General features: G+C 47.8%; 3 non-coding genes across 3 annotated transcripts; 1 reads left to right on the top strand and 2 right to left on the bottom strand.

Moving 5' to 3' along the window:
- Nucleotides 1–2,457: 2,457 nt before the first annotated feature.
- On the bottom strand, nucleotides 2,458–2,529 carry TRNAW-CCA (transfer RNA tryptophan (anticodon CCA)). Its single transcript has one exon. It is a non-coding gene; the product is annotated as a tRNA-Trp (tRNA).
- A 1,482-nt stretch (nucleotides 2,530–4,011) lies between these two features.
- On the top strand, nucleotides 4,012–4,084 carry TRNAR-ACG (transfer RNA arginine (anticodon ACG)). Its single transcript has one exon. It is a non-coding gene; the product is annotated as a tRNA-Arg (tRNA).
- A 1,256-nt stretch (nucleotides 4,085–5,340) lies between these two features.
- Nucleotides 5,341–5,413, bottom strand: TRNAR-ACG (transfer RNA arginine (anticodon ACG)). Its single transcript has one exon. It is a non-coding gene; the product is annotated as a tRNA-Arg (tRNA).
- Between the last annotated feature and the right edge of the window lie 6,866 nt (nucleotides 5,414–12,279).

Raw genomic sequence — 12,279 nt, 5'->3', positions numbered from 1 at the left:
CTATCACAGGGTGCAAGTGAGCAGAGCCTGTCCCCTGCCTCTTGACCCCCAGCCCTCAGATATTTATAAATATTAATTAAATCCCCTCTCAGTCTTCTCCAGACTGAACAGCCCCAGGTCTCTCAGCCTCTCCTCATAGAGCAGTGCTCCAATCCCTTAATCATCCTGGTAGCTCCCTGCTGGACTCTGCTGGAGAGAGTCCAACAGAGACCTACCAGGATGATTAAGGGACTGGAGAAGGAACTCTCTCCAGCAGAGTCCAACATATATATTTGGCTTTAAAATCTGGGGGTTTGTTTTCTTTATGACTCCCTCCACTGAGTTGAACTAGAAGGATAGATGTTGAACAGGGAAATTTTGGGATGCCACAAGTTATTCTTGTATACTTTCCTGTGTGCTAATGGTGTCTGGTGATGGGTGAAAGGGGAACCAGTCAAGCAGTGGGTCAGATGGAGGTTGTCAGCAGAAGGATGGAAAGGAAAGTTGTGTCAGTGTTGTGATGCAACTAACCACGATTCTCCTCAGGTACCTCGCTGCTCGGAGAGGAGAGCAGAGATCAAGATAAAGATGTCCCTGCTTACTGCAGGGGGGTTGGACTAGACGACCTTTAAAGATCCCTTCCAGCCTAACCCATTCTGAGTCTATGATACGATAAACAACAGTGAGGTGGCGACATCTGGAGGACAGCCACTGATGAAGTCCTCTGCTCGCTCAACCACGTGGTGGCACGCCAGGAATTTCATGGCACGGGGTTAGGAACTCTTAGGTTCATCAGAAAAATGATAACAGTAAAAAGGAAAGATTTATGCTTAGGCTTTTTGGTACAGGGTTGGGAACAGTGGGACCACCCTGAAGGACCTGGCCTTCAGATTCTCAGATTCTTCACTCTTCCATCTGTGGCTGGGATTCCCAGGCAATGTCAGTTTTAAGGCATTCCTAGGGTTCTCTAGAGCTGTGATGTCCACCTGCAGGATGGTCTGAGCCCAGGAGTTGTCTGTTTCCCCCTCTGTCCCCATTCCCCAAGACACTTCTGTATAGTGCCAGGCAAGCTGTGGGCAGAAAAGGGATTTTCCAGGGCTGTGTGGTTGGACAGGACAGCTTGTGTCCAGGGGGATTAAACTTCTTGCACTTTCAGGCCAGCAGCCGTGCCAAAGCCCATGAATAATCCCATCAGCCCATAAATCCATGGAAATTACCTTTTTGAGACAATTCACCCACCAGACACCCCTAACTGATTTTTCTCACTGGATAAGTAACACGTGGGTGGCTACATGAGGTTCTGAAGATGTTATTCCAGTGCTGTGTACAGATACCATCATTCAGCTGTTGTCCTAAATACCAGGTACATGCCTGAGTTGGTTGGCAGTGCGAGCTCAAGGCTGCCTTGTTACATGAGTCCCACGTTTAGGTTGTTCTCATGCACTTTTGGGTCAGTGTCTTCCTCTGTGTGCAGGATGCAGAACTGTTGGGTTTCTCATCCTATTAAATGTCTGATTCTGGTGCAGGAGCAGCAGCCTGGACCTGCTGTAGGATGGTATACCCCTGGTGTGGGTACAGCTGGAGAAATCACTTCCCCCCCCACACACACATTTCTTGCCCTTTCTCATTGCTCCATTGTCTCTTCAGATACTTTTCCTTCAACTACAATAAAAGTAGTTCAGCTACTTTTAACTAGGGCCATTGCCATAGCTTTGAGTTTCCTTTCCTTCCAGATCTCCATCCTCTCTGTCCATCTCACCAAGAAATGCATGGGGGAGCCAGGAAGAGAGCAAGTATTGTGAAAGATGCTGATGAGTGGTCCTGACAGCTTGTGGTTCAACAAAATCAACAAGATACTGACACAGTGAATGAAGCAAGTCCACCAAGGTGGTGGGGGACTCAGGGACTTGTGATGAGGGAAGAGGTAGAAAGAATTTGGTTTATGCAACCTGAGGGAGAATATGCAAAGGGATCTTCTGCCAGCCACCTAAGAGCAGGGTACAGAGCTGAAGGACCTAGACTCCTCTCAGAGTGCACAGTGATAACACAAGAGGCAAAGCTCACAAAGAGCAACAAAAGAACATCTTGCCATGGGGTACCAGGCTGACAAAGGCAAGTGCTGCAATGGATAATGTGTCCTGCTATGGACCAGGAGACTGCAGGATGGACTTTTTGTACAAAGTCTCATCTGGAGTCAAACACCCTTGACCTCCTGGAGGAGGATTGGGGGTGATGAGATTCTGTACCTAGATGTGGTGCCAGAGCTGGGACCTCCATTAATCCTATCTCATTTGTAGACACAGGATGAAGGAAGAATGAAGCTACCCAGCTACTTCCCAATGCTGTTGGAGCAATGCAAGACCACTCCGCTGGGTCTCCTTCACTGCCCTTCACCAGGTCTGTGGGACCGAGAGTGGCAAAACCAATAGCCCACACTGCTGGCACCTCCGAGTGGCTGCTCAGGGAGGTGAGACACCTTGACCCCGGTGTGATTTGAACACACAGCCTTCTGATCTGGAGTCAGACGCGCTACCATTGCGCCACGAGGTCAGAGCTGAGAGCTCTGCTGGGCAAATCTCATCATGGACTTAATAGCCATGTGCTGCTCTTTGAGGGAAGGGGAGCTCTGTTCTGTTTGACAGAGGGCTGGCAGTACCTCTGCCAGCTGCCTTGCTGAGCCTGCAAAGAGGGCTCTGTGGTAGTTTTAGGCTGTGGGTAGAAAATTTTCCGCAGACCTTGAGCAGAAAGTGATAGAATGTTTCCACCAGGGATCAGTGTTGGGCCCAATCCTGTTCAATATCTTTATTGTTTATCTGGATGAGGAGATAGAGTCCACCATTAGTAAATTTGCAGATGACATCAAGTTGGGGACAGGTGTCGATCTGTTGGAGGATAGGAGGGCTCTGCAGAGGGAGCTTGTCAGGCTGGACAGATGGGCAGAGTCCTACATGATGGCATTCAACATGTCCAAGTGCTGGGTTCTACACTTTGGCCACAACAACCCCATGCAGTGCTATAGGCTGGGGTTGGAGTGGCTGAAGAGCTGCCAGATCAGAAAGTTGTGTGTTCAAATCACTCCAAGGCCAGCCTGGCACACTCTGTCACACTCTGTATTGCCCCTGAGGAGCTAGTCTGTGTGAGAGGCAGGGATCTGCAAGACATTGGCCATCTCAGCTACAGGGCTGCACCTTGGGAACGGACTTTCCTTTCAGTCAAGAAGTTTGAGCCTGGTTGAGGGGTTATGAGTCACAAGCAGAGTAGAGGCCAGCACAGGCAGTTGTTGTGATGAGTGGCTGCCACAGCTGGTATCAGGAAAATGAAGGAGGTGAAGTTTTCCTCAGGAAAGTGCAAGAATCCTCTTTGCTACAGGTTCAGTCACTCCTGAGGAACCTGAACCCATCCTCGGACAATACTTGCCTGGGAGAGTAAAACGAGGTGGTACTTCTGGAAGGGGTCAAAGGCAATTGCTCAAGGAAAGACCATGGCAATATGGAGAGGTTTCTGAAGAAGAACATAAAAGTTTTTTTCAAGAAGATTGAGAAGGAACGTCTGAGAAGCTCTAGTCTGGTCAGCTCCATCTCAGAGCCCAGCATAAAGACTGCAGAATAAATATTTCTGTAAACCATGGTCAGGCTATGTAAGGAATACTTCTGAAAGCCACACCCAAATGAAAGAAGGATGTGGTGAGGACTGGAAACAGTGACCATTATGGTTCATCTGATAGGTTTCTTTGAAGAGATAAGTTCCTCATTAGTCAGCCAGATGCGAAGGAACATCGTTATCTTCACTACAGTTTGATCTCTGATGGGATCTCTCAGACACAGCACTTAGCAGCACCCAGATACAGAGCACTCAGGATGAATCACAAAGCAAGATGCTGAGCAGATAACAGACACCGTTTGGCAGCCCAGTTCCTCTCTGCCTGATGCTGCTTTGGGTGCTGGTTGGGGTCTTTGTGATGGGTGCAGAGGATGTTCTGCAGAACAAAGGACACAACCAACCTGCCAGGCCCATGGCAACGGCAAGGGGCTGGGGCCAGTGGCGCAATGGACAACGCGCCTGACTACGGATCAGGAGATTGCAGGTTCGACTCCTGCCTGGCTCGACGCTTTTGGCCTGACAGGTGGCTCCTCCTGATACCTCTGACAGGCTTTTCCTTCTCCTGGCCATCACTCATCTTCATGGCTTTCTGCAGGGCAAAAGTGCTAGAGTGTCCTCTTGCCCTGCAGAACTGGAGTTCCCCCAGTTCTTATGGCGGAACCAGGCACTCCAGTAGGCTCAGAGCTGGGGCCTACCCCACAGTGAGAGACCCCCCAGCAAATTGCATAGCAGAATGAAGATGTCTCCTGAGCTGTCACCCTGCAGACTGGACAGAGTCAGCAGTCTCAGGCTTGTTCTGACATACGCAGCTTTGAGGCTCACGTTGGTCTCGCTGCTGTTTGTCAGTGCCTTGAGCAGTTCTGTGTGCAACATCAGAGAGCCCTATGGACGGCACACACAGGCCACCTGCCTTCAGGACTGCTTCAAGTCTGGCCAAAGCATGATTCAGACACCCAAACTTGTGATCCAGGTGCAGATAGTCTGCCTTTGTGCCACAAAGACAGGGTGGAGTGATGCAGTACCTGGGCACCTAGAGGGCCAGCAGGTCAAGGGAAGTGATTCTGCCCTTCTACTCCCCTCTGGAGACCTCAGCACAGGAAAGACATGGACCTGTTGGAGTGAGTGTAGAGGAGGCCACAAAAATGACCAAAGATCTGGAAGCCCTCAGCTGTGAGGACAGGATGAGAAAGCTGGAGTTGTTCAGCCTGGAGAAGAGAGGGCTTTTGGGAAGACCTTACTGCCGCCTTTCAGTACTTAAAGGGGCCAATAAAAAGGATGGGGCCAGACTTTTTAGCAGGACCTGCTGCAAATAGGACAAGGGGTGATGGTTTTAAACTAAAAGAGGTGAGATTTAGACTAGAGGGAAGGAAGAAACCTCCTCTTCTCCAGAACAGTTAAACCCAGTTCTTATTGCTTCTCCTCATACAGTGAGTCCTCCAACAGCAAGGCATTTTGATGGCACTCTGTTGGACTTCCAGTTTATCAATGTTCTTATACTGGGGTTCCCAAAGCTGCATGCAGTATTCCTAATGTAAACCACGAGTAAGAAGTGAGAGTAGAGGGATGCAGCAGTTACTAGGTGAGGGTGATGATTCGAGGTGCCCAGTTCCACTGTAAGGACTGGGGGAACTCCAGTTCTGCAGGGCAAGAGGACACTCTAGCACTTTTGCCCTGCAGAAAGCCATGAAGATGAGTGATGGCCAGGAGAAGGAAAAGCCTGTCAGAGGTATCAGGAGGAGCCACCTGTCAGGCCAAAAGCGTCGAGCCAGGCAGGAGTCGAACCTGCAATCTCCTGATCCGTAGTCAGGCGCGTTGTCCATTGCGCCACTGGCCCCAGCCCCTTGCCGTTGCCATGGGCCTGGCAGGTTGGTTGTGTCCTTTGTTCTGCAGAACATCCTCTGCACCCATCACAAAGACTCCAACCAGCACCCAAAGCAGCATCAGGCAGTGAGGAACATCAGCTGGACTGACAGCTGCTGACTGCAGCCCCCGTGGCTCCCTGGTCCAGCCGCTTTGCCAGGTGCCTTGTGATTCATCCTAAGTGCTCTGCCTCTGTGTCTGAGAGATCCCATCAGAGATCAAACTGTAGTGAAGATAATGATGTTCCTTCATGTCCTCTTGCCTACTGAGGAAATGATCTCTTCAAAGAAATTTATAATGTTGGCCAAGAGTGTCCTGCCCTTGGTAAATCCATGTGCACTCTTCCCAGTCATCATCACACTCCACCTGGGCATGGCTTTCAGGAGTACTTCATCCACAGCCTTCATGAGGGCTCTGAGGCAAGGCTGACCAGATTAGTGCTCCCCAGATCCTTCTTTTTCCTCTTCTTGAAAAAAACCTTTCCTGCTGTTCTTCAGAAACCTCTCCCCACTGTCATGATCTTTCACTGAGTAATTGCACTTGGCCATCTCCAAAAGTCCCCTCAGGTTATTCTCCCAGGCAAATACTGCAGTGGGTGAGTCCAAGTCCCCCAGGAGGGACTGAGCCTGTAGACAATAAAGATTTTTTCACTTTTCTGAGGAAGGCTTCACTTCCTTCAGTTTCTTGATAAGGCAAACCATAGCAGACCCCCTGTGCTGGGCTCCACTCTGGTCATAACCCATAAGCTTCACCTGGCACAGCATCTGTGCTGAAAGTAAAACTGTAGGCATGGCATTTACCCTTTAGCCATTCCTGAGGTGCTCCTCTTAGCTGTCCAGTGACCTTACAGAGTTCTGCCTCTCATGTAGAGGAGCACCCCAGGAAAGCAGAGGGTGGCCAGCAGTACCTCAAGGCTGACCCCAGTGTGATTTGAACACACAATCTTCTGACCTGGAGTCAGGTGTGCTGCCCTTGGACCACAAAGCCAGTGTGGAGGAATACATCTCCCCAACATGGACATCGGTATGGGGATGTTATCTCTGTGGTGACCACATCTGGGATGTGTGGGTGCCCCACAGCAAGGCTGTAGCTATAGAGGAGAAGAAGAAGCCTGAGGAGAGGGTGACCAAGGCCTGGCTGCAGAGAGGCATCCAGGCTGCAGGGTGAACATGCAGGGATGGATAGGGTGATCTGGAGGGTCAGTGCAGACCCTGCAGCGTGCCCCTCTCTGAGCAGCCTGTTCCAGTGCTGCATCACCCTCACAGTAAAGAAGTTACTCCTCATGTTGAGGTGGAACTTCCTGTGTTCCAGCTTGTATCCAGTTCCTTGTCCTATCACTGGGCACCACTGAAAAGAGCCTGGCACCTTCGTCTTGATACCCACCCCTCAGATATTTATAGACATTGATAACACTCCCCTCTCAGCCTGCTCTTCTCAAGACTAAACAGCCTCCATTCTCTCAGTCTTTATTCATAGGAGAGATGTTCAAGTCTCCTAATCATGCTCATAGCTCTCCCCTGCCTCTCTTGCATTGGGGAGCCTAAAACTGGGCTCAGATATTCCAGATTTTGTCTCATCAGGGCAGAGTAGAAAGGGAGAAGAACCAGACCAGCTGGATACACTTTTCTTGATGCACCCCAAGATAAAATTGACCCTCATGGCCACAAAGGCACATTGCTGTCCCATGGATAAAATGTACATTTGGAAGGAAAGATCACTGCTGAACTCTGTTAGATTTCTGTTAGTGGACAATTGTTTGGGAACAAATCACACTGGGTGAGTGGAAGGCTTCATTTCTATATGGAAATGTTCTTCCCTGGTGGAAAAAGAAATCTCAGCAGAAGACTCCCTGAAATCCTGCATGCTCAAGCTTTTGAAAATGAATTTTCCTTTAAAAAATAAAGGAACTTAAACTGGCACTGTGCTTCTACTGCTCCTGCAGCAGCATTCATTGGCAAGGCAGGCAATGCTAGGAGAAGGTCTCCTGAGGTGGGATGCTACTATAGACACCTGAATGCATCTACAAGGCAGATGTCCACCTGTTTACTAAGCAGCAGAGCTTTCAGTGGTACTATAAAGCACTTTTAAGAGTTATTTAAGCAATAGAAGATGATGTGAATTTAGAAACCCCCTTAAATGTATAGCAATACACTTCTGAACGTGAGCAACTTGCTTCCAGTCCCTAAAATATGGTGTCTGAAACCAAGCCCATCCCTGCTTTACAAATGTATTAATAATCACCACATATTTACTCTGCGACTCTTCAATGCTGAAGATGGAGCAGAAGGAGACACCTCTCTTTGCATCTGGGCAAAAAAAAAGGATCTTACTGTTCCTTCTTCTTCCAGCAAGTCATGCCAGGGGAGGTTTAAGTTGGGTATTAAGAAAAATTTGTTCACTGAAAGGGTTTTCAAAGCCTGGAACAGGCTGTGATGGAGTCGACATCCCTGGAGGGATTTAAAGGACGTGCAGGTGTGGTTCTGACGTACATGGTTTAGTGGTGACTCGGCGATGTTGGTTTGGACGTGATCTCAAAGGCCTATTCACACTCTATGCTGCTATTCTGTGTTTTGCCACAAGAGGGAGCCCTGAACTCGCGCCTGGAGCCCACAAGCTGCAAAGCCAGGCGGGAGGTGCATTTTGCTCAGTGAAGCCCAGGCTGGAAATTCATCTCGATTGCATTTATACAGTCACCCTGTATAGATACCTGCTGCATGCTTCACCACCAACTGCAGCAGGCACGCAAGCATATTCTGGAAATACCTACTCATTGCTTCCCATGCCCCCTTCAGAAGTGACCCTCCTGGTGGGACTGATACTCCTAAAGGACATTTTCCAGGCTATTGTTAAATTGGCTCACTTGCTTTAGACACAATGAATCGTAGAATGGCTTGAGTTGGAAGGGACCTCAGAGATCATCTAATCCAACTTCTCCACCGTGGGCATGGATGCCTCTCAACTAGAGTTGGTTGCTCAAGGCCTCATCCAACCTGACCTTGATCACCTCCAGGGAGAGGACATCCACAACCACTCTGGGCAACCTATTTTTGAGTCTCACCACCCTTATACTGAAAAAGAGAAAGAAAAAGAAAAAAGAAAAAGAAAAAGAAAAAGAAAAAGAAAAAGAAAAAGAAAAAGAAAAAGAAAAAGAAAAAGAAAAAGAAAAAGAAAAAGAAAAAGAAAAAGAAAAAGAAAAAGAAAAAAGAAAAAAAAAGAAAAAGAAAAAGAAAAAGAAAAAGAAAAAGAAAAAGAAAAAGAAAAAAGAAAAAAAAAGAAAAAGAAAAAGAAAAAGAAAAAAAAGAAGATAAAAAAGAAGAACATTAAACAGAAAGAGAACATTTTTTGCAATTTCCAATAACTTTGCATAATTAGAAAGCTGGGCTCCTCTCCAGTCTGACAAAGTACAATGTCAGATCCTGCCTGAGAGTTGAAGTATTCCCCTTGCCTTCAGCAGGATCCTGAGCCCGCTGTAGTTGTCTTGTTAAGGTCTTTGCTTCATCCTTTTCTTCTGGATATTTCATCCATTTCTTTCTTCTCTGGAGAAATTCAAAGCCTGTCTGGACGTGATCCTGTGCAACCTGCTCTAGGTGAACTTGCTTTGGCAGGGTGTTGGACTAGATGATCTACAGTGGTCCTGCCCAGGATACTCATTGCACATTACTCCATTTCACGTGAAACTGTGAAATGAGAAGTGAACAAAGAAGCCAGAAAGACAGAGAACAAAGGAACCAGAAAGGCAGAGAAGAAAACACATTTGCTAAGGGGGAGGTTGTAGTGTTGACCCCAAAGCCACTGGGTCGGAACAACATCAACAAATACCATTGAGAGGAGCAGGCTCAAGGAAGTGACATTGGTTTCTTCTGCTCTGAAGGAGAACCTGTGCTGTCAGCCACCCTTTCAATATGACCACAGGTAGCACATTTCAAACACTGTTTGGACATACCCTTATGGAAGCTGTCATGAATCTCAGTTGTCCTCTGCTCTTCAGGCACCTGCAAAAGAGAGAGTGCTGCTTGTGACATCTGCAACCTCAGGTAATCTGCACCTCACCTAGGAGCCTGTTGTATGTCATGGAATAACAGAATGGATTTGATTGGAAAAGACCTTCAAAGATCGTCAAATCCAACCATTATTCCAGCAGCTGTGCTGGCTCCTAAGGTACCACTATAGCTCAACAGGTGATTTGTGGCCTGGAACCACTAATTAAACATCTCATCCCCATGCAGCCACTTCTGTTGTAGATGCCTACATCTTGGTATCTGAATGTAGCACTGACCACTGCCATTGAGCTGCACTCACTTGGCCATATATGAGTCTCCAGATCCATCCATTTGCTCCTCTATTCCTTTGCAGGTTGTCTCAAAGGTCCTACATCTTACCAGGTAGTCCCACGAGATTTTTTTGGATATCCTAGGACAGCCCACAGGAGTTAGGCCTTTACATTTGGGCAACTGAAACAGGTCCATAATATCAACTACCTAATAATTTCAAAAAGAAAACTGGTTGTTTATTTGGCTCAAATTTCGTTTGTCAGTGTAGGAAATGATGCAAAAAAAAAAAACTTTCTTCAGATCAGTAAATGGAGACTACAGCACCTTGGCCTCCTTGCTATGCTCAAAGTCAGCAACAGTCTTAGAAGCACAGAATTATTTAGGTTGGAAAAGACCTTTAGGATCATAGAGTCCAACTGACTTCTGATATTCCCAGGTGCCTACTTGCTCACTAAAACAATGGCTCATTTCCTCCAGGTGGTTCCTTACCAACCACCTTGATCTTTGAAGTTAACAATGTCCTCCAGTTGGGTTGGTTTTGAGAAGCAGCTTTCCTAGTGACCAGGTAGGGAGTTATGGTTACTTCTCCACTTGCTTTTGTGATCCCCTGCCTTTGTTCAGGTTTAGCCGTGTGCAGCGGTCAAGCTGTACTCATTGCCTTCCACACTCACCACTGCCAAGGGCCCTGGGCAGCCAGGCCTGTTCCCATAGCCCTATAAATGCAAGAGTGCTTCCTCCTCCTCTGTTTAGATTCTGGTGTTGTAGCCCTGTCTGCACACTGCAGCTGAGACCTTCCACCATGAAGCTCTTCTCCTGCCTCATGGCTCTTCTCCTTTTCCTCCTCCAGGCTGTTCCAGGTAAGGGGCAAGACCCATGCTGGGGTCTGCATGTAGGAGGTACAAGTAGCTTGTGCAGTGGTGCAGAATGTCCTCTGTGCTCCTCAGCATCTTTTGTTAGAGCCATTCCCTATTTCTCAGTCTAGAAGCAGAAATGAAAAAGTAAACTATGGTGACCAGATGTCAAACCAGAGCCTCTCAACAAAAGCCACAACCAGGCGCTGGCTCCTTATGACTCTTTGAATTGCAGAACTGTTGGGCAATAGTACCATGGAAATCATCTGCCTCATCTTTCCCCAGGGTCAAAGAGTGACTTCCTTGTTTACAGAGGAAGAGTGGCAGAGATGTTCCTTTGTATTACTCAAGCTGAACTACAGCAGTGAAGTTTACTCCAGCTCTCTCAATATGATGATTCCCTTTCCTCAGCCATTCTGCTGCTCATTTACTGTACTTTCAGCCTGGCCTTTCTTCATGCTTAATGAAACTCCCCATCTTGGAGTAAGGTTTTCAGACAAGGAAGAAACTAGGCAAACTGCTTGTCCCTGTTAACTGGACCAGATCCTAGCTCTTAGGGTTTTTTTAAGTCATAGGTACATGCCAAGCACATGAGCGCCGTTGCTGTCCCAGCCTGCAGCACTGCAGTCCCTGAACTTAGAATCATAGAAAGTGGGTTGACCCTACCCACTGCATGCCCAGGATATGTTCAGAACCTTGCCATCATGAGCTACCTTTGTCTCTGGTTGGACAGATGCCTTCCTTGGAGTCCTGTGAGGTCCCATAAGGCTTCTCAAAACTTTTGGCAAAGTTTCTGTAGGGGTATTTTTATCAGATCCCCTAACTGGACTCCATGGGGTTTCAGCAGGAGAAAGACCATGAGAAATGGACTGATCCTGCAGCACAGTGGGCAATTCCATTCTTCCTGCAGGTCTCAGCTTGCCCAGAGACACCTTACATTGTCTTGGATACCACGGTTACTGCTTCCATTCCAAATCCTGCCCGGAATCGTTTGTTGCCTTTGGAACCTGCGCTCGCCGACAGAAAACCTGCTGCATAGGTATGTGTGGGGACCCTGCCCAGGCAGGAGACTGATACAGTCAGCAAAACACAGTCTCATTGTCTCCAAATAGCTTAAGCCATCTCCTCCCACCTACAAAGATGGACCTGTCTGCTCCTCCACTAACATCAGCGTGGAGGACAGCAGCAGAGTCACCAGATGACAATTGGCACTGGCAGAATTGCCAAATACCACATTGCCCAACATCCTAGCTCCAGCACAAGAGATGCCCAGGGAAACAGAATAGAAATTACAGTAAAACTTGTGGCCCACAAAGGGTCCTCCTTCCTTGATGTATCTTCCTTTGATCATCTGACAGCATCCACACTGCTATGTTTAACAGGTGCCAGCTGACTTCTTTCCTGTAAATTTATCAATGTCTGTAAGTATCTGAGGGGTGGGTGTCAGGATGAAGGAGATGCTCTCTTTTTGGTGGTGCCCAGAAATAGGGCAAGGAACAATGGGTACAAGCTAGAACACAGGAGGTTCCACCTCAACATAAGGAGAAACCTCTTTACTGTGAGGGTGATGCAGCACTGGAGCAGGCTGCCCATAGAGGTTGTGGAGTTTCCTTCTCTGGAGACTTTCAAAACCCTCCTAAATGTGTTCCTGTGTAGCCTCCCCCAGGTGTTCCTGCTTTGCCAAGGGGCTTGGACTAGATCTCTAGAAGTCTCTGCCA

The sequence above is a fragment of the Indicator indicator genome, chromosome 9 (genome assembly GCF_027791375.1).
Source record: "Indicator indicator isolate 239-I01 chromosome 9, UM_Iind_1.1, whole genome shotgun sequence".
Classification (NCBI taxonomy): domain Eukaryota; kingdom Metazoa; phylum Chordata; class Aves; order Piciformes; family Indicatoridae; genus Indicator; species Indicator indicator.
The sequence above is the reverse complement of the archived record's forward strand: the minus strand, read 5'-3'. Positions and strand labels throughout refer to the sequence as shown.